The 22,615-nt window shown below is 42.5% G+C and overlaps 1 protein-coding gene and 1 pseudogene across 1 annotated transcript in view; one reads left to right on the plus strand and one right to left on the minus strand.

Annotated features, from left to right (window-relative positions):
* LOC143788809 (uncharacterized) overlaps window positions 1–22,615 on the minus strand; it is a 69,749-nt pseudogene that overhangs the window by 38,168 nt on the left and 8,966 nt on the right.
* The window catches only part of LOC143788492 (putative ferric-chelate reductase 1), a 62,815-nt gene continuing 58,945 nt past the window's right edge, over window positions 18,746–22,615 (plus strand). Inside the window, exon 1 of the mRNA XM_077278188.1 lies at window positions 18,746–18,860. The gene's annotated coding sequence lies outside the window, so the exon portion shown is untranslated. The remainder of the gene's footprint in view (window positions 18,861–22,615) is intronic.

A 22,615-nucleotide genomic window follows, 5' to 3' on the forward strand; every position in this document is an offset into this window, starting at 1 on the left:
AAAGGACGGATCTTTGAGGCCTTGTATTGACTATCGGCTTTTAAATAAGATCACTGTCAAATTTCAGTATCCTTTGCCGCTGTTGTCAGATTTGTTTGCCCGGATTAAAGGTGCCAAGTGGTTCACCAAGATAGACCTTCGTGGTGCGTACAACCTTGTGCGCATTAGGCAGGGCGATGAATGGAAAACCGCATTCAATACGCCCGAAGGTCATTTTGAGTACTTGGTGATGCCATTTGGGCTCTCTAATGCACCTTCAGTTTTTCAGTCCTTCATGCATGACATTTTCCGGAAGTATCTGGATAGATTTTTGATTGTTTATCTGGATGATATTCTGGTTTTTTCTGATGATTGGGACTCGCATGTGGAGCAGGTCAGGATGGTTTTTGAGATTCTGCGTGAGAATTCTTTGTTTGTAAAAGGCTCAAAGTGTCTCTTTGGTGTACAGAAGGTTCCCTTTTTGGGATTCATTTTTTCCCCTTCTGCTGTGGAGATGGATCCAGTCAAGGTCCGAGCTATTCATGATAGGACTCAACCCTCGTCAGTTAAGAGTCTTCAGAAGTTCTTGGGTTTTGCTAACTTCTACCGTCGTTTTATCGCAAATTTCTCTAGCGTTGTTAAACCGCTGACGGATATGACCAAGAAAGGTTCTGATGTAGCTAACTGGGCTCCTGCTGCCGTGGAGGCTTTCCAGGAGTTGAAACGCCGGTTTACTTCGGCGCCTGTTTTGTGCCAGCCTGACGTCTCACTTCCCTTTCAGGTTGAGGTGGATGCTTCGGAGATTGGGGCAGGGGCCGTTTTGTCGCAGAGAGGCCCTGGTTGCTCTACTATGAGACCTTGTGCCTTTTTCTCTAGGAAGTTTTCGCCGGCAGAGCGAAATTATGATGTGGGCAATCGGGAGTTGTTGGCCATGAAGTGGGCATTTGAGGAGTGGCGTCATTGGCTCGAGGGTGCTAAGCATCGTGTGGTGGTCTTGACTGATCACAAGAATTTGATGTATCTCGAGTCTGCTAAGCGCCTGAATCCTAGACAGGCCCGTTGGTCATTGTTTTTCTCCCGTTTTGACTTTGTGGTCTCGTATTTACCAGGTTCTAAGAATGTGAAGGCCGATGCTCTGTCTAGGAGCTTTATGCCTGATGCTCCTGGAGTCGCTGAACCTGAGGGTATTCTTAAGGAAGGAGTTATCTTGTCAGCTATTTCTCCAGATCTGCGACGTGTGTTGCAGAGATTTCAGGCTGGTAGGCCTGACTCTTGTCCACCTGACAGATTGTTTGTGCCTGCTAAATGGACCAGCAGAGTCATTTCCGAGGTTCATTCCTCAGTGTTGGCAGGGCACCCGGGAATTTTTGGCACCAGAGATCTGGTGGCCAGGTCCTTTTGGTGGCCTTCCTTGTCAAGGGATGTGCGGTCATTTGTGCAGTCCTGTGGTACTTGTGCTCGAGCTAAGCCTTGCTGTTCTCGTGCCAGCGGGTTGCTCTTGCCCTTGCCTGTCCCGAAGAGACCTTGGACACACATCTCTATGGATTTCATTTCGGATCTTCCGGTGTCTAAGGGCATGTCTGTCATCTGGGTGATATGTGATCGTTTCTCCAAGATGGTCCATCTGGTTCCTTTGCCTAAGCTGCCTTCCTCTTCTGATCTGGTTCCTGTGTTCTTCCAGAACGTGGTTCGTTTGCACGGCATTCCTGAGAATATTGTGTCGGACCGAGGATCCCAGTTTGTTTCCAGGTTCTGGCGATCCTTTTGTGGTCGGATGGGCATTGATTTGTCGTTTTCGTCCGCTTTTCATCCACAGACTAACGGACAAACGGAATGAACTAATCAGACTCTGGAGGCGTATTTGAGGTGTTTTGTCTCTTCTGATCAGGATGATTGGGTGACCTTCTTGCCGTTGGCTGAATTTGCCCTTAATAATCGGGCTAGTTCTGCCACCTTGGTTTCGCCATTTTTCTGCAACTCCGGTTTCCATCCTCGTTTTTCCTCGGGACATGTGGAGCCTTCTGACTGTCCTGGAGTGGATTCTGTGGTGGATAGGTTGCAGCGGATCTGGAATCATGTGGTGGACAACTTGAAGTTGTCACAGGAGAAGGCTCAGCGTTTTGCCAACCGCTGCCGCGGTGTGGGTCCCCGACTTCGTGTTGGGGATTTGGTATGGCTGTCTTCTCGATTTGTTCCTATGAAGGTCTCCTCTCCCAAATTTAAGCCTCGATTCATTGGTCCTTACAAGATATTGGAGATCCTTAATCCTGTATCCTTTCGCCTGGATCTTCCGGTGTCGTTTGCCATTCACAACGTATTTCATAGGTCCTTGTTGCGGCGGTACGTTGTGCCTGTGGTTCCTTCTGCTGAGCCTCCTGCTCCGGTGTTGGTTGAGGGCGAGTTGGAGTACGTGGTGGAGAAGATCTTAGATTCTCGTCTCTCCAGGCGGAGGCTTCAGTACCTGGTCAAGTGGAAGGGCTATGGTCAGGAAGATAATTCCTGGGTGGTCGCCTCTGATGTGCATGCGGCCGATTTAGTTCGTGCCTTTCACGCCGCTCATCCTGATCGCCCTGGTGGTCTTGGTGAGGGTTCGGTGACCCCTCACTAAGGGGGGGGTACTGTTGTGAATTTACCTTTTGGCTCCCTCTAGTGGCTACTAGTGATTTTACTCTGGGTATGTCTATCATCCCTTGTATGCTCACCTGGGTCGTTAGGTCAGGGGTGTTGCTATATAAGCTCCCTGGACCTTCAGTTCAATGCCTGGCAACGTTGATATCAGAGCTAATCTGTAGTGCTCTTGTCTACTGATCCTGGTTCCTGCTTGATTAAGCTAAGTCTGCTTTCTTGCTTTTTGCTATTTGTTTTTGTTTGCATTTTTGTCCAGCTTGTACATAATCTGTATCCTATCCTTGCTGGAAGCTCTAGGGAGGCTGGAGTTCTCCCCCCGGGCCGTTAGACGGTTCGGGGGTTCTTGAATCTCCAGTGTGGATTTTTTAGGGTTTTTGTTGACCATATAAGTTATCTTACTACATTCTGCTATTAGTAAGTGGGCCTCTCTTTGCTAAACCTAGTTCATCTCTGTGTTTGTCATTTCCTCTTACCTCACCGTTATTATTTGTGGGGGGATTGTATCCTGCTTTTGGGGTCTATTCTCTGGAGGCAAGAGAGGTCTTTGTTTTCCTCTTCTAGGGGTAGTTAGACCTCCGGCTGGCGCGAGACATCTAGCGACCAACGTAGGCATGTTCCCCGGCTACTTCTAGTGTTGGCATTAGGAGTAGATATATGGTCAACCCAGTTACCACTGCCCTATGAGCTGGATTTTTGTACTTCGCAGACTTGCTGATATCTCTGAGACCCTCGCCATTGGGGTCATAACAGGGATGCCGTCGATCACAATGGGGAGAACAGGTCGTCCTCCAACGTATTTGGCTTGCCAGTTGTTTGAGCCTGGTCGTCCTACTCCTGGGGATTGGCCCTCTGCCACAGGGGTCGCCCGTTTAAATGACAGTACCTTGCAATGTGTCCCGCTTGGTCGCAGCGGCGGCAGATGGGTCATCCATCCTGATGATAGCGATCGTCATCCCTTCCTCTGGTCAGCGGGATCCTCTTCTGTCATCACCAGGGGACGTCCTCTGGTCTGGAAGCCAGCTTGATCTTCTCCTTGGGGGCCTCCTGTAGGGACTGCATAGTCTGGGCTAATGCAGCAAAGTTCTTGGTCAGCTTTTGCATCTGGAGGTGTATTCCTGCAGGAGAATCATCATCGAGGACCTGGGCATTGGCCTCAGCAGGGACTTGAGGATATGACGCCTGGCACCTGGTGGTACGTAAGTGCTGGTCGCTTAGGAGGTACTGCACGGCTGGGTGGAGGTTCGTGCAACACCCGGATGGCGTTGTCCTTAAATTGCGCAAAGTCTAGGTCGGGGTTTTGCAAAGCCAGAATACGTAATTGAGCCTTGTGGGTATGAGATAGAAGCCCCTCAATGAACTGCTCTTTCAAAAGTTTATCTGTGTCCTGTATGCTGTTAGGATCTACTGTACTTGTTTAACAGCCCGGAGTGCCTCCTGCAAATTAAGAGCATAGTCCCGTATACTGTCTTGGGCTTTTTGCTTACATCCGAAGAACTTCATTTTTATCTCTGCAGCAGTGCGGGTGTCAAAAGTAACTTTGAGCTTAGCAAAGATCTGCTGCACAGTCCCTTTATCCACATCCAGCCAGGATTTTACCTCCCTCAGGGCCGCTCCAGACAGTTGGCCAGTTAGAATATTAATCTTCTGATGCTCTGTCAGGGGATACACTTCAAACAGGCTACAGAGTCTTTCTTTAAAATCGGTGAACATATGTGATGCGCCAGAATGTTGCGGGAGCCATGCTGCTCCAGGTATGTAAGGCATGTAGAGGGGCATGATGGCCGCAGTAGTTGTGGTGGTGTCCGGCCAGCTTATGGGAGGCTTAGGGGTGCTATGAGGTCTGCGGCTGCGACCGCCACCAACTCCCCTCCCGGGTTAGACATGACTCTTTCCCCTTGCTAACCTGATAGAAGTCGGATCTCTTCTCCGGAATCTGCGGTGGTTCCTCCGGTGCTCCGCTCGGCACTTTGCAGCATCTTTTTTTCAGGCATTACTGTACGAAGTCTTCACTTCCGGTTTCCCGGGCAGCAGCGCAGCACCTGTTTTTCCTGCTTCGCGCTCTTTACGGCCGGCTCCGCCCACGAAGGTCTGTCTTTTCCTCCCCTCGCGCTCCACGCGGCGTGGCAATGGCGGATTTTGGCGTCAAAGTGTAACAGTCTCACAATAAAAGTACAGTTCAGGCACAGTCTTTTAGGCGCACATGATCCGATTCTAAGGGTCGGTAAATCCTGTTCATGACACCAAGATGAGTCGCCCGCCAGGGCCGTGGGGTACTCGGTATCGGGTCCGGTGTTCACAGGGGGATGTCACAGTGGCTGTGACCCGGTCCGTGGCCCTGGGCGCCCATGTAAAAGGGAAAGGTCTTTAAAGGGATAAAGTTTATGTTCGCAACTGTCTCAACAAGGTCTTTAGTCATTCTGCTGTCCTAGGACAGGTACCTGTATGGCAGGCAACTCGAGCCGTGTGAACTGGGATCTGTTCTCGGCGACTCCAGGCTTCTATGTGCTGCTGTGCCACAGGTAATTATGGGCAAAGTCCTTGTAGATCAATACCCTCTGGTTCTGTTCTGTGTTTTATAATCCACAAAAGCTTGGGGCTCCCGGTACCCGGATTCTTGCGCTGTAACTCTTCAGAGGCCTGCTTGTGGCCTCCTGGAGCTCTCACTTTCCTCTGTGCTCCACTCATGTCTGTCCTTGCACACAGACTCCTACTCCTGACTGAGCTCACTCCGCCTCCAAACCAAGATCTTTATTCAGGTAAGCTGCCCTAAAACAGGGCTTGGAGCTCCCTCTCCTGGCCTGGAAGTGGAAGGTGTTGTGTGTATAAACCTACCAAAGGAAACCTCACTTGTCTCCAGACATAGTACTATCCTCCCCATGAGGAAGACAGCACTACTGTGGTACCCGAACTCCTGGGGTGCCACATTGGTATAGTCAATGGGGCTTCCTGGGGCCGGCCAGATGTAGTATAGTTGCGTTTGCTGAGAATGATAAGGGTAGTCCACCTCTTTAAGACAATTATTATGAATATTTAAATAATATCAAACACCTGTAAATATGGCTAGAGCAGGGTATCATCAAAAACTAAGCCATTAAACAAGGAGATTACAATTGAGGGAGGCCACCAATATTAATAAAAACAATTACAAGCATAAATTGCTGACATGAGTGAGACTGCATATGACTGCTCAGATGCTTCACTAATCCCAGTTTATGAGACAGTATAAGACGGAAAGCAATGAGAAGCTCTCAGATAACTTGGCTATAGTTTGCTAAAAGACACTTGAGAGGCTCTGAAAATAAATGGGAATAAATTCTGTGATCTAATGATAAGTTTGAATAATTGAGACATAAGAAAAGCATCAAAAGTAGTGGAATACCGCCAATTGTGACAGACTATGTAGGGCCCATGAGTTGGTGGGGTCTGGTGCCTGGGTCAGCGTGGCACTTAGCAACACCTCTTGCCTGGCATTCCACTTTCAACTGTAGCGGCATTCTGGATGCCTGGCATGTGTACTCGTTTAATGTTAGACTAATTGGAGCAATGAAGCAAATTCAAAAAAATTATTTTATACAATGCACACACTTTGGTATGTAAGCACTTGTATTTAAGGTTCATAATTAAGGACATTTATATTTAAAAACAAATGGAATGTCCCAAAACACAGGAATTGCATTGTTGTTTACTAACAGAAACAAGCCTTGAATTCAGAATTTGGATTTAGTTCCAGAATCTGCAATGGTTTAATACTACACTTGCTTGTTGTCACTGTATAAAAACAAACAACAAAAATTAGCTTTTAAGGTGTTGTTGATGCTGTATATCAGAGATGTATTAAGTCACAAACTGAGTGGTGATGACAAGACGCAACAACAGTTCAGTGTATAAATTACAATCTTGCATTTCTATTCCCAGACTGAAACTATCAATCCCATTTTCAATCTAGTTCAGCAGTGCTGGAGTATAACACCACAATCACATTAGGTCTTTTTCTATCCCTATCATGTATGCTCTCAATACTCGTATCCTATCCCCACACAGTACAGGCATGAAATGACATACCTTGGTCAGCCCCAATGTTTTATACTGCCTGTGATAGTCATACTGATTGGCTATACCCATGCTGCCATGCCTGATGCAATTAGCATTTTTTTTGCAGATCCTCACTAATCAAATCATAGATTGTTCAAAATTGCGTAGTACCTTGAATTTCAAGAAATTCAAATTAAATTCATTCCTCTGCGGATCAATCTGCTAATCTTTAGTTGGTTACTATTGGTAGAAATTTGAATATAAATTTTGGCGCCCCTACAATGCATAAGGTGCCCCATACTTTATGATGTCCCCATAATCACATGCTGCCCCGACACATTTTAATTAAAATAAGAAACATCATATATTCACCTAATCCAGTATCATGAGTCCTCCTGCAAAGTGCTTGCACATGCACTGGATATCAGAGTCCCAACGCAGCGTGATGATGTCGCCGCGTCGGAACTCTGATGTCCTGTGTGTGCAACAGAGCTTCTGTCCCTGGCTTTTCGTAGACCTGTTGTCTACAGAAAGGAGAGCAGTAGTGTAGGGAGATCCTACACTACTGCACAATTTAACTATATCAGCTGCGCATACTGATATAGTTGAGGGAAGCTGTAACTGTAGGTGGGCCTTTCTGAGTGTGAGGCCCAGGCAAATGCCCCTTCTGCTCCTCCCAGTAACTGTGCTACTATTGTTATGGGAAGTCAGCAAGACACAAGAGAACAGCTCAACCTCAAGATGTTAGGTTATAGGTTGAACTCAATTGACTTCTGTCTTCTTTCAACCTTAAAACTATGAGACAATAGACGTTTAAAGCAGTGGTGATCAAGCTAGTGCCACAATACAGTTGATTCCATTGGAGGCCACATATTGCATCCAGTCTTCTTTGAGGCAATGTATATAATAATGCTTTGTCCGTGAGCCTCAAGATGATGCAATACTAAATTGCCCCATTGTTTATCAGTGTATTTAACTGTGTATCCCACTCACTCTAATCTTTTGCACTATTCATGGACATTCTACCAACTTCCCAATTCTTTTGAAAATGCTGCTTGCAATTCCAGCTATTGTTATTGTCAGGACTTATGTGACTGATTCTACCATCAAATAGTTTTATAGCCCTGTTACGCCCTTAAGAGTGTCCTACGGCAGAGGAATGTTTTGCGAAATAGTACAACTGACAACAATGATGACGGTTTACATTTGAACTTCACTAGGGGCTGATTGAGAAATTAAGATGCTTTGTACGTAAAGAACTAATTCTTGTATATTTTATGAACATGTTGTTTTAAGCTCAGCAGTGAAAAAAAGTATCGAGCTAGGTAAAGTTTAGTAAAATGTCAGGGGACTTTGGCTTCTTGCTCCAAGGTCTTAGGCGCTTTTGTCAACTCGTAACTATATTTAAATCAAACAAATACAAGTTATATACTATTGGTTTAGAAAATTCTTGCTACATGACATTGGCCACTTAGATGTCATTCTGTGGTTTCCCTTTATTTTTCAGAGGCTTTGATTATACTGGTGTTATTGTCAGTCGATTGAGGTTTCTGTTTTTGATGGCAAGAATAGTGCACTCTACAGTGGACACATGATGAACTTCATTATATATCAAGTTGGTCTGATTGTTTTGCAATCTGTTTTATGAATACATCTCCCATAGCTTTCGCAATTTATAAATAGGAGCCACAACATACAGTAAGGGCTTTATTCACCAAACCTATTCGTTTAAAAAAAGTGGGAGAGAAATTGATGACATCCATTTAATGAATGAATGAATTACCCCCTTTAAAACCCAAGCTCGTGTTCACATGCAGCAAATTATTTCAGAAGTGGAAATGTCCGAAAATTCATGACAAATTCTACATCTTATAGGTGGCTTTTGAGATTAATTTGTCTCCCCTCTCACCACTCTTTTCAAAGTGTTAGAAAAGGGTATAGAATAATCAGGAGGGGCATGCTTTCAGTCAGGCTTACAAATTTACTCTTACGCCATTATATACCAGATATAGATTTAAATGTTTTACATAAGAATAGCCAAACATATGGAAAGTTTAGAAAGAAATGTGCACCTAGTAACACATTTTGCTGCAAAGAATCAAATGTTAAGACTGAAGCATGAATGCCAGTCTTAGTAAATGTACCCCACTGTTCTCTACTTTTGCAACTTTTCAGTGTAGAATCTACAAGGAAAATCAGAAACTAATCTGTCATATGTCAGCATGGTGTAAAATTAATTATTGCTCTACCTTTATGAAAACTATTACAATGTACTGTAGCTTTCTCCTCCATATTCCGTAAAGAAAGACAACTTGTGAGATGTCATCCATAACATAGAATTAATACAAAAATAGCCTCACAATGAAGACTGCTGAGTCATGTTCTCTGCCTCGTATGTCACCTGCCTTGTCTGAGAAGTGTCTGGTTATTGCGTCCTTAGAGAAGAATGTACGGTATGTCATATCCCAGGAAGTAAAATAATATTATTATAGGAAAACAAACCTTCAGTTTAATGAGAACCTATCACTTCCCACAGATGTTTTGGGTTTTTTTTTACCTGGCATAAATGCCACTGTTCTCCAGCATCTGGTGTGGTATATTTTTAGTTCCTGCACCTCTCGGTTTTTGAGATATTGCCCCCTTTTCCCTGTATTTAAATCTAGTCTTTTTTATCAACTGGGCATGGTCCTCAGGAAGACTCCCATGGACAATAGTTGATGGCCACATCGAGTTGGATAAAAAGACTATATTTACATACAGGGAATAAGGTGCCATATCTCAGGAATTGAGACTCTCGGGAACAGAAGAAAAAGAACACCAGATTCAGGAGAACAACTGCATTTACACCAGGTAAAAAAATTACATATTTATGGCTCATAACAGGTCTTCGGTAATGAGTCTAGTGAATGAAAACGCTAAACATATGCAAAGTCCTTTCTCTCCACTACTGTGACTCACATGATAATCAATGAGAAGGGGAGGACAATGGCCACTTGACAAAACTGATCCGTGAGGCAGCATGGTGACTCATTGGTTTAAATTCCAACAAGGACAACCCCTAGAAGAAGTTTTCAAGTTCTCCCGATGATAGTGGGGGTTATCTCTTGATACTATGGTTTCCTCCCACACTCCAAAGATATACTGATAGGGAATGTAGATTGTGAGCCCAATGGGGACAGTGATGACAATATTTGTAAAGTGCTGTGAAATTGGATGGTGCTATACAAGTACAGTAAGCATAATAAATAAATAATGGTATAAGCATGTAGTCAAGGTTGCTTATACAACAACTTTTGTCCACCACGCTCAATGGCTCTTCCCTACAGTGGCTCCAGGACAGCTTATAGAGAAAGTGGTTAACAAAATACATGGAAATTCTGAAGAGGAACTTGTTGGAATCTGCAACGTACCTGTTACATGAGCTGATACATAGGGCTAGTTTAGACATATACAACCCTTTAAGGTTCACACGAGTATATGCAAATTCCGCCATTTTATATCCAGAAAAAAATGATGACTTGTCATCATTTATTGAGGTGAGTATTTATTTTTTTTTAACCTTTTGCCAACACTCTAAGGTTCAGCAAAACGGCAGCTAGCCGGGGGATATTTTGCTGAATTTTTGTGGAGCGAATTACAAAATATTCATATTCTGCAGAAAATGGATTTTTGGCAAATAGAATTCAATTCCACTCTAATAAATTCATCCATCTTTAGCCAACATTCTTTAGTCAGATAATAAACGCAGTCACTTTTTTATGCACAGTGATATAGGACTTTTGAACAATGGCCTGCAGACTTTTCTATTTAGCATCAAACAAATTTATATTTCTACTTTTAGGTAGCGGTCAGAGATTATTATAATGATATAATTTAACCAATGTATAAATTATATTATAGAAAATATTTGTACAGCATGAAGATAATATTCTCTCATCACCGACAATGATTGTCTTGGTAGTACAAATCCCAAACAGTAATCAACTAAAATACCGTACTTAAATAGGGCACCCTTTTTAAAGTGCCACTAGTTTGCTTGGAGTTGCTAATCATCAGTATGTTCTGACCCTGGTCTATTGTCTTGTGATACTCTTCTGCTTCACTTTGGATACCTGTTGCTGACTGAACTGACAGCCCTCCATTTGACTAATAATTCAGACTCTGATTCTGTATTCCTGGTTTTGACCTCTGCTATATCCTGACACTTTCCATGTTTTCTGAATTAGTCTGGTATTGGCATGGCTAGACATCCATCCTCTGCCAGCTTGCTCCGTCTGCCAGCAGCCACTTGGCGGATGTAACCCAATGCACTCTGTGTAAATCGAGATTCCTATATAATGCAATTAATGAGAAATACAGTGGCTGAGAATCCGCACTGCCCAGATCACACACAAAGATGAATTATGAATGCGGTTTATTATGTCAAAGCGCTTCAAGGGTTTCAAACCTCTTCATCAGGACCAAACCACAATGATACAGCCAGATTCATACATAGTAGTTGAAGGGGAAAGGCCTGGGTTCCTCCGTGACTTGCTAAGTGAATTTGCTAGTGCAACATCCATCCGTTGCATCCCTAATAAAGAGGACCCATCACCAGGTTAAAAGGGTCCAATTTTTGCTTTTATTTTATTTCTACAACTCCCCTAATTACGTTTTTTACTTTTTAAATATATATGGCTGCAAAGATTTGAGCCTTTTTGTTTAGTACTACTTTTTGTGGTCTTTACAAGGGGGTGTTACACTGCAATAATGCAGAGCACCTTGAAGGCCCACCCCTGAGGATCCTGCCAGCCACACCATATTGGAAAGACCATAAACATTAGCATAAAATAAAAAGGCCCCTTATATTTGGAACAGTATGAAGGATTTTATAGAAAAATAAGATTTATTATACTCACCCGGGGGGCAGTCTGGTCCGATGGGTGTCGCAGGTCCGGGTCCGGCGTCTGCCATCTTCTTGCGATGCCACCCTGCTGCTTGCTTCACAGGCTCCCTGGCATCGCCCTCCTGTGCAGATGTACTTATCTGCCCTGTTGAGGGCAGAGCAAAGTACTGCAATGCACAGGAGTCAGACCCAGACCTGCGACACCCATCAGACCGGACCACCCACAGGTGAGTATAATAAAACTTATTTTTCTTATCTTTCAGGTCAGATCGGGGCTTATCTACAGCATTATAGAATGCTGTAGATAAGCCCTGAAAGGCAGTGGCCGCATCTTATATCGGCCAAACCTGGTGACAGGTTCATTTTAATCGAGTAGACTCGGACCATGTCATGGTAACTGGGGATACCAATCATAAATGAGGCATGTTTATGAAAATACTGATAGAATCCTGTAGAAAACTTATACCCTCTAGTAATAAAATGTCAAGGAATTAAAAGAAACCATTATGGATAAATAAGACAGTGAGGAAAGAAAAAACTTGTTCCAGCTCCATATTCATAAAATTGAAACTTGATACTTTATTGATCCATTAAAAGCAGTAGATGTATAGCTCTCCAAATGCACAACGGGGAAAAAGAGTGACGCGTTTCAATCACTGTGACTTTGTGATGTTTTTCTATTGGTGTATGGTGTCTATATAATGTTGTCTTGGCATTGTGTGTTTAGCTTTGACAAAGATCTTCAGTGATCGAAAAGCGCCACTCTTTTTCCCCCGTTGTGCATTTGGAGAGCTATACATCTAAGGCTTTTAATAGATCAATAAAGTATCAAGTTTGAATTTTATAAATATGGAGCTGGAATAAGGTTTTTTTTTTCCCTCACATGTGATTATGTTAATCAACGCGGAGTTCCGTGCACCTGCGGTAGCTGTTCGGTGAGCTGGCTTTATTTGTCTGTATAAATAAGACAGTACAAAGTTTAATAAGACAAAAAGAAAAGGCTTTCATAACCCTGAAGGCTGAGAATACAAAAATGAAATTCAAGGGAAAAGAAAGCGGTCACTAGGGAGCGCTGTGAGGGTCACAGTTAAAATTGAAGGTAAAAGGTCCACCGCAGCTCCAGCCGTTAACCTTCTAGGAGGATACAAAATGTAGTAAAGAATAGTCATAACGGTCCTAGGAGCGCTGGAAATGAGACCAAAACAAGGATTTTAGTGTTGAAATACAATGCGTTTCAAAGGTTAAACCAACCAATGGAGATGTAATAATCATAGGGGATAACTCAGGAGACTCTTTGCGTGGAACAAGACAACTACAGGACACAGTGTTATAAGTGGTTAAGTCTATATTATCACACGGTGATTCAAACAGGTGCAGAGAGAAACTCAAGTCCACAACACTTGGTGCAAATAATAAACGCAGCTTAACAGTCTATAGGAAACTTCAGAGGAAAATGCAATCACGCAGAAAGTCTATGAAGCACAATTATTCTTGAGGATACTTGACACGAATAAGTCCTTGCTTAGTCCAAAACACAGAGAGATATGCTTATAAGGCAGTTCAAATAATATCTTAGCTCAACCAGGGAGGCCTGGGTGATAGTCTCAGGTTCTTGCAGAGCAGAAACAGCTTACATGTCCAGCAAATGCAGATGGAAGTAAACACGAGCAGCAGATGAAGGAGGATTACTGGAACTGGTGTATGCAGCAGGAACTCAGAGCAGAGTAGCAGGATAACCCCACAGGTTCACAGGAGCAGGTATATAGCCAGGGAGTCACCAGAGGTCAGGAGCTGGATGCAAGGCAGAATACTCTAGCACAGACTGAAGGCTGGGGTGGAGTTTTATAGCAGGAAGACACAGTGCACATGAGACCAAAGACGCCATCTTGGAAAAGGGCAGTAATGCACAAAAGGTAATAAAAAATGTTCAGAGTCCTGACAGGAGAGCAGGAAGGGGTATTTAAACAAACAGCAACCAACGAAATTCACAATCAGCAGGTCATATGATAAGAACAAGTCACATGATAAAATAATAAGGTCACATGATAAAAACACAATAGCAACAAAACTATGTATATATAAAAAAAGATTAAATAAAGTCCCTAGACCTGATTAAAATATAAAACATGATAAAAAGCAGAAATAAGACAACATATGATAAAATAACACTATAAAAAAAGACTTAAAAACAGAGATCACTTGTTAACCCTTTCAATGGTAGGATTTAACCCTTCAGGTGCCAGAGTCCCCAACTTAAAAATCCAAAATCTTTCCCTATTAATCAAGCTCCTATACCGATCAGATACATTGTCTGGTATAAAATCTATAATCGCTAGTTTAAGATATTCTAAATTTTTTGGGTGCTTAGTTAAAAAATGCTTTGATAGACTGTGCAACATAAAACCATTCCTAATATTTTGGCGATGCTTGTTCAGTCTTGAGTGCATGGTCTGTATAGTCTGTCCAACGTATTGGAGCCCACATCCGCATTCTATTAGATATACTACAAATGAGGATTGACAGATAACATGGTAGTTGATTCTGTAATTAATATTAGTAGTATTGGATGTGAATTCTTTAACACCATTTCTGATGGAGATACAACACAGACATTTTGCAGATCTGCAAAGCAAAACAGCCGGGATTTTTTGTTAGCTGGGTCGCAGACATGGCACTGGGGCTAATAACTGTATTGCTGGGTGCAACTAGGTTGCGGAGTGTGCGATTCCACCTATAAATTATTCTGGGGTGGGTAGGGATGTGACCTGAGAATATAGGGTCACCTTCCAATATGAACCAATATTTTTTCAAAAGTCTTTGGATAGTAGCATGAGATTGATTAAAAGTTGTAACCAAGCTCCACTTGACTTATTCAGAGGTCACGGATTTAGCACCCCTACTAGTTTTACTTTTTATTTTCTGTACACATTCATATTGGGACAATATTCCTGTTTTAGAAAGGGCGTCTTGAACCAGTTTTTTAGGGTAGCCTTTTTGTAAAAAAAAAAAAACGTTGCTCTAAATCCTCTTCAAAAAAATATGCTAAATCCGTGACCTCTGAATTTGCCAAGTGGAGCTCGATGGACTTTGTGTCCAGATAATTAGGATGCAAAATTCACTGAAAATATAATATGAACTAATTCAACATCACCTAAAACTGAAAATAATCAGTATAGGAATAGAAGTGTCTGACTCCAGTGCAAAAATATGCAGGGGGATAAATTAATCAGTCCCTGGAGTGAGAAAAATACAATTCATGGGTCCTTAGCTACCAGCTACATTAACTGGTACCCACAAATGCCACTCTTATCTTCAACCGTGAATTACATAATTTTATGACATTCATTTTTACTGGAAAAATTGTAAAACATTTGATCAATAATGTACATTATGATTTTATTTTTAAGTTTCAAGCCAATATGAAACTATTTTGGGGATCCCATCAAGGACAGCATCTGTAAGGAGTTTGTATGTTCTCCCTGTTTTTGTGTGGGTTTCCTTTGGGTTCTCTGGTTTCCTCCCACATTCCAAAGACATAGGGATATGGAAATTAGATTGTGGTCCCAGATGGGAACAGTGCTAACAATATCTTTACAGCGCTGTGGAATTATTGGCACAATATTAACAATGATAATCAATCCTGAAAAATCGCAATCATTTTCGATCAATAACTTCATTTTTCATTCATAGTAGACATGCCACTATCTAAATATTTCATTTCCTTAGATGAGATTAGTTTAGGTCCAGTCATTGAGGACTGCTTGTGAGAAAAGGCTTGAAGTCAGGTTTCAGAAAGACTCAAGTAATGTGACACTACTTCATTTTTCCTTACATGATAATAGCCTTTTTGTCTCCTCTCTATGAGGTGGCATAATGAAGCCCCAATATGCTGCCTACAGGCGTCCTCAGAATTAGATATGTATATTAGATAATACCAGCAGCATCAATGCAGGTTAAACTGGCAGAACATGTTTATTGAGGTCACAAATTAGTCAGTGGCTACACAAACAGACATTGATAAGATACCTAAGTAAAATAATAGTATGAGTAATGCAGAATATAAAAAGAGATGAGGACCGACAGCCTTTTATCCTATCAATGGATTAAAGGATACAGCCTATTGGAGTTTAGGACCCAGCAATTTTTTTGTATTAATTTCTGCAAAGCTACATTTATACATTTTTTATTTTTCTGTCAAGAATGATATCTGTATTGTTTGTTTTGTAGACTATTTATTTTTTTAACATAACCAATTTGGGGCACATATAACCTATTTATACATTTTTTTATTTTTTTTACTTTAACCCCTTAACTACCGCCAATACACCTTTTGACAGCAGCAGTTAAGGGTACTTATTCCTCAGTGCCGCTTTTTAACGACGCTGAGAAATAAGGTTATAGCGCCCCCCAGCGTTGGAAATTCTCTGAGGTCTTGGCTACCAGGGGTAGCCCTCCCGGTACCTCTGGTGTACCTGGACCCTCAGGATCCCTCTACGCATCCAGGCTTTTTTGAAAACTCTGTTGGAACCAGTTTTGACAGGATATATATATTTCCCAGTATACCAGTATAATTGTTCTGATGAAGGTCCGGATGTGGACCGAAAACGTTCAACTTTTGTCTCTATGGATGCACATTGAATAAATAACTATCCACGCTAAAGTTCTTTTTGAGTGCCAAGTTTCTCTATTGTTTGGACTGCTTTGGGCTGGATGCCCTACTTGAGCACCTAACTCACATGATAGTACGAGTGCCGTGTTGTACCGCTACAAACCCCCGATAAACAAAAGCAAATCAAACCTCCCTTTATCACCCCATTAGTTAGGTAAAAATAATAAAATAAATAAAAAATTATTTATTTCAATTTTTCCTTTAGGATTAGGGTTGGGCTAGCGCTAAAGTTAGGTTTGGGGCTAGAGCTATGGTTAGGGTTGGGCTAGGGTTAGGGTTAGGGTTGGGGCTAGAGCTAGGGTTAGGGCTGGGCAAGGGTTAGGGTTAGACTAGGGTTAGGGTTGGGGCTGGAGTTAGGGTTGGGACTAGAGTTAGGGTTGGGGCTATGGTTAAGATTGGGGCTAGACCTAGGATTGGTCTAGGGTTAGGGTTGGACTAGGGTTAGGGTTGGGGCTAGAGTTAGGGTTGGGGGTAGAGTTAGGGTTGGGATTAGGATTAGGGGTGTGTTAGGGTTAGGGTTGTGGTTAGGGTTATGGTTAGGGCTGGGAATAGTGTTAGGGGTCCGTTGGGGTCAGGGTTGTGGTTAGGGTTATGGCTAGGATTGGAAGTAGGGTTAGTGGTGTGTTGGGATAGGGCTGGAGTTAGCATTGGGGGGGTTCCACTGTTTAGCTACATCAGGGGGTCACCAAATGTGGCATGGTGCCCACCATTGATTCCAGCCAATTTTGATTACAGCTCCCTTCTGAGCCCTGCCATGTGCCCAAACAGTGGCTTTCCCCCATATCGGGGTATCGGTGCACTCATGAGAAAATGCACATCAAATTTTGTGGTCCATTTTCTTCTGATACCCTTGTGAAAATTAAAAAAAATTGGTAAGTAAAATTTACCAAAGTACATTTTTGGTGAAAAAAGTTAAATGTTAATTTTTTCCTTCCATGTTGCTTTAGTTCTCGTGAAGCACCTGAAGGGTTAATAAACTTCTTGAATGTGGTTTTGCGCACCTTGAGGATGCAGTTTTTAGAATTATGTCACTTTTGGGCATTTTCTGTTATATTGACCCCCCCCCAAACTCACTTCAAATGTGATGCGGTCCCTAAAAAAATGGTTTTGTAAATTTTGTTGGAAAAATGAGAAATCGCTGGTCAACTTTTAACCCTTATAAAATCCTAACAAAAAAAATGTATGTTTCTAAAATTGTGCTGATGTAAAATTGACATGTGGTAAATGTTATTTATTAACTATTTTGTGTGACACCACTCTGTGATTTAAGGGTACAAAGATTTTTGAAAATTGCTAAATTTTCAAAATTTTTGCCAAATTTGTTTTTTTTTTCATAAATAAACGCAAATTATATCAAATATATATTACCGCTAAAATAAAGTACCATATGTCATGAAAAAATAGTCTCAGAATCAGTGGGATCCATTGAAGCGTTCCAGAGCTATAACCTCATAAAGTGACAGTGGTCAGAATTGTAAAATTTGGCCTGGTCATTAAGTACCAAATAGGCTCTGTCATTAAGGGATTAAACTATAAATATAATGTTAATGTTTTTATTAATTTCATTATGATTACATCGGCACCAAATTTGTTTTATGGTTTATTACGTTTTCACAAAGTAGCAATATTTTAATTAATTAATTTTTTTATTACGGACTTTTAAGCTAGATTCCTGCATTGCACTCAGTCAGGGCTTCTTCACACGACTGTATTTTTGATCCGAGTGCCTGTCCTTGGAAAAAAAGGACAGCTCTCCGACTGATATTACTCAATGGGCCATTGCAGGTGAGCGATTTTTTTCACTGATTAAATCTGTGTGAAAAAAGTACACTATGTCGCTATGTTATGAATGCTAGTTATTCTTTTAATATTAGCAATAATTCAAACAAATCAACCCTACACTGGAAGTTAAATTGTCTATGACATTTTCCAGTATATATTTTGATGTATAGTAGGCTGTATTTTGCCAAACATTCTGGGGATTAGAATATTAGAATGGCCAACAACGTGAGAAGGCAGGTCAAAAAAAATTCTGTCTTACCGAAAGATGTGACAACCAGACACCCCATCAATTAAACGTTAATTCCTACAGAAAGTCATCAGTGCAGAAGAAAACCCCATACAGAATGGCTGGAGATAGAGAATAAAACTTCAGATTCATCATCAACATCTATAACCAGATCCCAAAAAAATATTGACTTCCTACTAGTTTTTTACATATCAGAAAAAAAATGGCAGAACAGTCTAATGCAATACACAATGCAGAAGTCACACAGTGTAACAAAACCTATGAAAGCTGGGGCCGCATTGCTTAATTGTCCACATGAATAAGGAAGAGGAAATGCTGGGTGAACTGATTCTGAGCTAATATTTGCAGTCCACGGTCCCTAAGATGTGATATTTGCTACACTCTTATTTATTATGAAACCCTCTATTGTTGTGGCTGTCAAAAAATCTAGTATTCCATCCAATAACTCATGCATCAGTGAATTGTGTCAGTACGTATACCAGCTTCGTTTACATACACCCTCCCTTCGAGGTGGGGATAATGACTAGCACAGTGTCTTCCCTGCCTCCTTCACCTGGGACTGATCCTCCGGTAGCCTCAGTATCACCTCTCCTATCCCCAGTACCTAGGTCCTGGATTTCGTAGAATACTGCGTTTTGGTAAGTGCTCTGAGGTCACTTATTATTTTGTTATGAGGTTTTAAAATGTTTAACACTTGTAATGTAGAAGCAGGGGAGATAAGAAGCATGCTTTCTACAAAGGAACACAATGACATAGGAAAAGTAGTGAAGCAATTTGGGGATGTACAGCAAGGATTATGTGAAGCTTAAGGTATAGTGACAAGTTCTACAACTTCATTATACTTGGTGTTTAAATTCCAAGATCTCTGTTTGGTCTTGTTTCTAGCTAGAAGCTGAAAATCTTTCCAGACAGAATACTTCTTGCAGCTGGGAATTTCCTAAAATTGTATCCAGCTTCAGCAAAACTGTGAGCCTGGACTGGGGGTTGATCCACATTATTATCCCTTATATAGGGTATTAGACTAGTAAGGCTACTGTCGGTGCATTCTCTCATCCGAGTGAATTGGGCCGATTACACTAATCACACTCTGATCAGAGAGTGATCATAGTGTGAACCAATTCTGTTGGATGAAAAGAAGATGGAGTAAATAATGTTTCCCTCTTCTCTCTTCTGTCAGTCCGTGAAAATCAGACTTTACTCAGATATCATCCGCATGCAGTCCAATGTTTTCCACGGACTCATTATCTTGCATGGCCGAGTGCGATCTGAATATCAGATCAAACTTCGTCATGCTGTGAATTTTTTCCCCACACTGGCTCTGTCCGAGGAAAAAATCTGACATATTAACAGTCCCATAGAATAACATTGGTCCAGGTGCAATGTTATATCCACTGAAAACATGGTTGTCTGCAGGAGCCCTAAAATAGGATAAATACTTGTGCTGATGAGGCATTTAATGATTACTCGGTTCCAATAATGGTTTTTCCTTCTGTCAGAGGTAGACATCAGGAATATTTCCGTAAGTACGACTTGGAGAGAAGGCAGGCAATGTATGTGACTTATAGTGGCATTGTGGTACAGCGGTGTCCACACTGTGCAGTGATGAGGCAGTGACCCGAGGAAGTTCAAAATAATCATAGTTTTTAATGTCCAAAAACTTACAACAAAACAACGGTATCCTCCGGATCGCAGCTAGGAAAACAAGACAGTCCATAAATGCGTCCTGTTGCCGAGGGCGACTGCACCGCCGTGTACACTGAGGGGTGTCAGGCGATTGGCTCCACTTAGGTTCTGTGTTGCTTCACACAGGGGAGATCTGCAGAGCCTTCTGCTCTGCACGATTGCAAAACCAATGTGACATACCCAACCCTTTCCTGCGGGGTTTTTTTTTTTACAAGGAATCTGTGGCCTTAGGCTACATGGAAAACCCAGCCGGGAAGGAAACGGACTGCCCCACTAGCATCCTGTAGTCAGTTTAAAAAATAAAAGCCCAGAGCAGGTTTTCCTAAATCTGCCTTGGACAAATAGCTCGCCCAAGACCAACACCCACTTTTATTGTGCATTGAAATCACAGGTAAGCCTGTGACTTCAATGCACTCCCACAGCCTCCATATGCTTCTTTGCACATTCTGGGAGACACATAGTGACCCTCGCATATAACACTGGTCACTGCCTCACAGGCATGCATTGCCTTATTAAAAGTACATTGTGCACTCTTTTCTGTATAGCAGCCTACATTTTCCAATACAGCTATAAAAAGTATACCAAGTTATACCTTCGTAGCATATAATATAGGGATACCCCTTTTAAATACACTAGGAGCACGATTTTTCAAGACTAGCATTGTTCAGACCAGTCTTGATGAGGAGGTGTTCTGGAGGCTGACGCCCTTGACTGATGAATAGGCACATGTCTCTTCATGAACTGGGAGCACAGGACAAGTGGTGTGCATGTGAGCAGCTTGCGAGATGCAGTGACAGACAGAAGGCAGAGCAAGAGTTAACAACTTTTCTTTAACAGGGGGATACTCCACGCAGGAAGGCAAACAGTTAAACGGGGAAATAAGCAGTTAAATGGCAGAATGAACGGTGGCAAAAGGATATGCAGTGTTAAAAATCAGGATCTGTGGAAGCGCAGTTTGCACGAAACAGCTGTCATCCTAGTTCGTTTCACGTTCTCCCTGTCTGAACTGCTAATGTTACAATAAAGGAATTTTTTATCGGGAAGGTGAGTGCACACCATTTTTTTTTTTTTCTATTATTTGGACTTTAAGTGTTAAAAAACAGTGGATTCAGTAACGGCAGTTCATTTAAGTTAACTTATCCTGTCAGTCGTTTCTCAGGCCATGGGTGCTGCTAAACGGATGATAGCGTCAACAATGGCTGACGCAAAGCTGGTCTGATGAGATCCTGTGGGAAACACACCGGACACATTGCGCATCTCTCTCTCCTGTCTCTGCTAGTGGTGGCAGAGGTAAGCAGACGTGGGCCTGCACGATAACAGTACTCCAGGGACAATACACTCTTCTCTCCCTGTTGCGCACTGCCTGTTCCCGCCAAGACTGACTGCTTCCGCGTGCGCTGTGTCTGCTGCAGCTTAGCCATGCACCATACTTCTGGGTGCAAAGGTTTGTCCGGTCCCTTATGCTTTCCCCCGGACAACTGAGGAGACTGCCCCGACAGTTCCGGACCCGACACAGAACTGGTACCCGTGGTCCGGTCTTCCTCCTTATACTCCCCCTCTCCTTAAGCTCACAATTCCATGGGCGAGAGTTCCTGCAGCAAACGTTGACACTCCTCCATTTCTTGGATGATTCGCTGCCAAATAAATTGGTATTGTTGGTAACAGGTGGTATTCCAGCTGTTGTCCGTTCTGTGCGGCGTAAGTCGGGTTGAGTAGTGCAGTCAGGTTGAGTAGTGAAGTCAGGTTGAGTGGGCAAAGACGGGGATGCGCCCAGGTTCAATGGAGCAGCCATCTCGGGAGCTTCAGGCTCCTGTTCCTCTTCTGGGTCGACAAATGGCAGGTCGAAGAATTCTTCATAGTCGAGAGCTGTAGAAGGGAGTGTTTCAAGGATGATGTGCACTCTCTCTGGTTGAACTGGATCTCGCGACAAGCAAGGGCATAACAGCATAACATCTTTAGATGTACTACTCGAGTGGGGGCACCTTCTTCCCCCTCAAGCTGTACCTCATAGACAGGACCATCGGATCAGATCTGGCATTCCCCCCAGTACGTAATCTTTTCCCACCGGTATTCCAATTTGCCTCGAGGACGTTTGTCTCGGACCAACACTCAGTCCCCGGCCTTAAGAGCTGTCTGTTGTGAAATTGGATTCTGGGCTCCCCCGGTGGCCACTTGTGGAATTGTACTTGTGTGCATCATCCCCTCTGTTCACCTGCTCCTATCAGGATGTGGGAGTCGCTATATAACCTTGCTCCTCTGTCAGTTTCATGCCGGTCAACAATGTAATCAGAAGCCTTTCTGTGCATGTTCCTGCTACTAGACAACTCCCAGCTAAGTTGGACTTTTGTCCTTGTGTGTTTTTGCATTTTGTTCCTGTTCACAGCTGCTGTTTCGTTACTGTGTCTGGAAAGCTCTTGTGAGCGGAAATTGCCACTCTGGTGTTATGAGTTAATGCTAGAGTCTTAAAGTAATTTCTGGATGGTGTTTTGATAGAGTTTTCTGCTGACCATGAAAGTGCCCTTTCTGTCTTCTTGCTATCTAGAAAGCGGACCTCGATTTTTGCTAAACCTATTTTCATACTACGTTTGTCATTTCATCTAAAATCACCGCCAATATATGTGGGGGCCTCTGTCTGCCTTTTGGGAAAAATTTCTCTAGAGGTGAGCCAGGACTGTCTTTTCCTCTGCTAGGATTAGGTAGTTCTCCGGCT

This window comes from Ranitomeya variabilis, chromosome 8, assembly GCF_051348905.1.
Source record: "Ranitomeya variabilis isolate aRanVar5 chromosome 8, aRanVar5.hap1, whole genome shotgun sequence".
NCBI lineage: Eukaryota > Metazoa > Chordata > Amphibia > Anura > Dendrobatidae > Ranitomeya > Ranitomeya variabilis.